Genomic DNA, 5,258 nt, shown 5'->3' on the forward strand with positions numbered 1-5,258 from the left:
GTGAGTCCAGGGCTGGCGCAGGGACCCCGAGTCGGGGTGAGGTTCCTCCGCTCTGAGTAAGTTCTAACAACTGAAGTAACTAGAAGCTATGCTTGCATTGTCAGAGTTGGCTAAGGAGTCTCTCGGTGGAAGCAGAGGAGAGAAGAGACTCTGGTCGCTGCTGGCTGGATCCAGGATAGAGACAGTGATTTAGAAGAAGTCAGGAAAGTCTAGCAGCCGTGATCCTCAGAACTGTCCTACTCTTTCTACCCATGAAAGAAGGCTTCCCTAATTCCATGAGACAAACTGGCCAAAGTCTCTACCCCGCCCCATACACACTCTTTTTCCATAAGCTAGAAGGCAGGTTCTCAGCTGGGCTGATTCTAATGCCTGAGGCCATTTAGCGACGCTTAGAGATGTTCTTTGTTGCTGTAACTGGGGGTGGAGCACTGCTGGCTCTTTGGCGGGGAGAGGCCAGGAAACTGATCAAAGTCCTACATTGTACAGGACAGCCCAACCCCAGAGAATCATTTGGCCTCAAATGTTGGCCATGCTGAGGCTGAGAAGTAGGCTTCACAGAGCTCATTTCTGCTGCAGCCCAAGGGCATATGCCTCATTATCTGGCAAAGTTCAACCTTAGCATCCTAGGTTGGCACAAGCTTGCTCATGTGCAGTAAGACGGAGCACCCAATCTCACAGGGTATGTGCTCCTGGAAAGATGTGGAACGCACAGCCTTCAGATGTGACTTCCAGGCCGAATGACATCGGGAGACGACTGAATGAGCTAAACTGTGTGAATGGCAAACAGGAAAATCCAGATGACAAGCCATTCTGTGGGACAGCTGGCCCAGCCTTAGCGCTAAGTGAACAGGAACCGGACTTACAGTTTAGAGGACGAAGAGCTGTAATGCTCACTCAGTGTGTGGCCAGGTAGTATCTCAGAAAAACTACTGTACAGGGCCACTGTGGGGATCAACCAAGTAAACTTCGACATAGTTATGGTACTACACGAAATAAAATTTAGTATAAAGGGCAAGTAGAAAATTGTTAAAAATAGGTACAGGAAAAGTCCCAGAGGCTATGCAAGGTTCTGTGATGGCTCCTGTTGGCTGTGCACTCTTCCTATCTGGAAAGAGGGAGCTTCACATGGGAGATTGCCTCCATAGACAGACCTTTGACTGGGGGAATTTTCTTAATTGCTAATTGATGCAAGAGGGCCCACCCTACTATGGGCAGTGCCATTCCTGGGTGGATGGTCCTAGGGATGTGTAAGCTGAGCAAGCTAGAGGAAGAAAGCCTGGAAACAGCATTCCTCCGTTGTCTCTGTTTCGGTTCCTAGTGCAGGTTCCTGCCTTGACTTCCTGTCTTGGCTTGCCCGTGATGGATTGTAACTTTAAGCCAAGCAAGCCCTTTCTGCTCCAAGTTGCTTTTGGTCACAGTTTATACCAGCAACAGAGAAATAATCTTGGGCAAGTTCTAACACTGACAATCTGAGAAGTGGGAAGATTGTACATAAATGCTTTTTGCTTTTTTATGTTTTCACTTTTTCTACAGTAGATGCATACTTCTATAATATTAAAAAGTATTAGAGTTTTGGATACAGTTTAGATTGATGAGCTAGGCTGCCTGGTAGTGGTTTGTATAGATCTAGGAATGGTGGATATTCACAGAGGGATCACAGGAGGTCTGTTTTCAGAGAAGTTAAAAATAACAAGCAGGAGGGAGAGATAATCTTATGGGCCCTGAAGAGGAGAAGAGCAAAGCATCAGACTTCTGGGGAACTGGGAATTACAAATACGCATTGGCATTTGTATGTGGTCTGAAGTAGCAATAAGCAAGTCGTTATGATTGAGGACAGAATCGAGAGGAAGGGTAGTTAGATCCACATAAAAACACTCAAGAGAAGTTCTGCCATCACGTACACTGAAAACTGACTTTCCACGGAAGCCAGGACACAAGCTTCTGAAATATGATGTTATCAGAATTGTTAAGTGGGCTTTAGCACAGACAACGTATTTGTGGAATTGGATGCTGATGGGCGCAGGAAACTAATATTGTAGGACTTCACACCCTTGCTTGCCCAGCATTAAATGCTGGAGTCAGAAGGAAGCAATCAAAGATCATTCCCCATGGCAAACCTGCAAAGCAATCCTGCAACATGACAAGGCCATGTCCCATTGTCAGGGTCAGAAGGAAAATTCTGGCATTCTGACAGCTCACATGGGCATGTGTGGTTCCCATGCACTTCACTTCGCTTCGTGGTTTGATTCCATCAAGGGCCACAGAGCTAAATGGACATCTCAGCTTCCACCCTTCTTGCTTCTTTGCCTCAGTCCTGGAACACTGTGATGTAAGCCTATCTCCCAGCTCCAAAGGAAGCATTTGAATGTCCCCAGATATGTGGGTTTTTTTTTTTGTTAGTTTGATTGGTTGGTTTTAGACCCCCCACCTCCCAAGCTTGGGCTATGATCAACTAAAGGATGTGTTCTCTACTTAGAGTTGATGAACAGCAGATATTTGGGGTTAGGAAATCCTCAGGGGACACTCCACAGGTGTGGTTAAGCAAATGGCCCAGTCTTAGGTGACTGGGTGAGTCCCCAGAGCATGGCCGTTGGAACTGCCCAAATCAGCATCTAATCTAATGTTCCTTGAGACAGAACAGTGTCTCCCAGGAAAGTTTGTCACTGAGGGTTAAGACAAACTCTGTATTTAAAATACCAAGCTCCTTCCTTGAAATATGCTGCCATTAAAAATAAATGGCTATATTTGTTTGCTAACAATAATAACCATTTTACTATCTTAAGGTTCCCGGGAGTGGCATCCCTGTTAGAAACAGGAGTTATACATGATGAGATTATATACACGCAAGCTTTCTGTTGTCAGGTTAGTTCTTGATGAGTTAAGAGAAATACATTTTCTATTGATATTCAACATCTGGTCTCCTATGACATCTGTAACTAAGTAAGCAATTGTCTTGGGCACAGTATACAATATTCTTTAGAAAAGCGTGTGTCTCTGTCTGTAAGAATATTACCATGCAAGCAGTTAGTCACTCTAGGACAGCATATTTAGGTCAGATTCAGAAGGTTATATGACTGGAATTTGTTACTTTATTTCCTGCTGGTGTGGGAGTGCGTATGTATGGGTGGATATGTGGAAGTCTGGGGGCAACGCTTGCTTTCTATCAATCTCTACATTATTGTCATTGCTAGCGTTTGAGACAGGGTCTGTCACTGAACCTAGGACTCCCCACCACTGTGGCTAGACCACTGGCCATTGAGCCCCACGGTTCACCTCTCTCTCTGCCTGGCTTTTCTGTGGAAACTGAGGATCTGAACTCAGGTCCCATGCTTGCACAGAAAGAACTTTTCCTACCGAGCCACCTCCCCAACCCATATGACCAAGTGTTAGTGAACCACTATAAACCAACAGATCCCAAATTACTAAGGGGCTCAGGGGCCCCCATCACCCTCTCTTTCCTGAATTTAAAGCAGTGTGCATGTGCCAAGGGTTATTTCTCAAACACAATCGAGTACAGAGGAGTTACGTCAGGGCATGTTTGTTTTACATGAAAATCTATGCACCTTTAATAAGAAACTAAGGCGATTGAGAGCTGCTGTTGGGATGCGCAAGTCCCCTGCACCTTTGCAATGGATGTGAGGAAGACTCTGGCGCCTGCTCTCCCCGGCCAGCAGTAAGTTCTGGGCTCTCTCACTTTCTATCCCAGGCTCTAAAGCCTTGGCTAATCCACCAGCTCTGCAGTGTAAAAGAGCTGCATCCGTGTATTGAGAAGATGCTGCCAGGCAGTGGTGGCGCACGCCTTTAATCACAGCACTTGGGAGGCAGAGGCAGGCCAATCTCTGTGAGTTAGAGACCAGCCTGGTCTACAGAGCTAGTTCCAGGATAGGCTCCAAAGTCACAGAGAAACCCTGTCTTGAAAAACCAAAAAAAAAAAAAAAAAAAAGAGAGAGAGAAGATGCTGTTTCAGATATTATAACATACATGATATTTTACACAAGTAGAAACACATTGCATATCTTTTTATAACTTGCTATTTTCACCAAATCATAAAAGTTTGGTTTTTTTGCCCCATATATCAATTGATATGCATGCATTACACTCTTTAAAATTATTTCGTTATATGAATGTTCTATATTATATTCTACCATCTGCTGTTTCTGAACTCCTTTTAGGTATGTTTTCCTATTATAAACACAACTACCAGACATCTTATGTACACACATGTTTGCATGCTCTTGTGAATATTTATAGAAGATAAATTCATAAGCATGAAACTGCTAGACAGCATGAATGTCTGAAATTTAATAGCTATTGCTGAATTATCCTCCAAGAAGGTTTAATCACTTTCCTTCCTAACCACACCGTACATTCCCCCAACACTGTGTCCATAAATCTTTATTATTTTATTCAAACTAATTTATAAAAGGGATTATATCATTTTAGTCTTGTACCTTTTTTTACTTAAGAGAGAATGAATATCACTTTAAATATTTACTGACAAAACCTTTTTCTCCCTTTGGGAAAATCTTGTTTATATCTAAAAATTTCTCCTAGATTGTTTATCTACCTTCATAGATCTAGAGGAACTCTTTTATGATGGATATTAATCTCTTGTTGCAAATATTTCTTCTACTAAGACATTTTCTATCTGAATATGATCTTCTTTGCTTCACATGGATCTTAAAAAAATTCCTTCTGTATAAGTCTTAAATATATCCTTTCTATCTCAAAATAGAAATTCATTTTTTTAAATACATTCTGCCCACTTCTCATCAAATTTATTGTTACCTGCACATTACAATTTTTGTTGTGCTTTTTTCTGTTAGAAGCTATCGGTGATACTTGTTATTCCGTTGATTGCAGGGCATTGGTTCTGCATTTAGAGATTCTAATTAGTTCTCTATTAGTTCTAATAGTATTCAGAATTAGTAGCTTTAAAAATCTTCTATTTAGAGAAACATTATCAGCCATAAAAATTTTATTTCACGCATTCCCTTCAAATACTAACACTTTTTATGTCTCTCTGGTCAAATTCCATTGCCTACCAGGCTCCCTTTACTATGGTTGATGCCAATTCTTGCTACTCCATTTAAAAGGAGCAATTCTAAAAGCATATTTAAATTTCTGGAAGACAAATTTTTATTGAGTTAAGTTCCTTTTACTATCTAGAATGCTAAGACATAGCAGAAATTAAATTTGAATTTAACCAACTTCTTTTCAATTTCCTAAAATGAAGTATATTATTTAAATAAAAGTGA

At 41.7% G+C, this 5,258-nt stretch overlaps 1 protein-coding gene across 4 annotated transcripts in view; it reads right to left on the reverse strand.

Annotated features, from left to right (window-relative positions):
- Positions 1–5,258, reverse strand: part of Kctd1 (potassium channel tetramerization domain containing 1) — a 197,310-nt gene that overhangs the window by 16,603 nt on the left and 175,449 nt on the right. The window lies entirely within an intron of this gene.

This window comes from Microtus ochrogaster, chromosome 18, assembly GCF_000317375.1.
Source record: "Microtus ochrogaster isolate Prairie Vole_2 chromosome 18, MicOch1.0, whole genome shotgun sequence".
NCBI lineage: Eukaryota > Metazoa > Chordata > Mammalia > Rodentia > Cricetidae > Microtus > Microtus ochrogaster.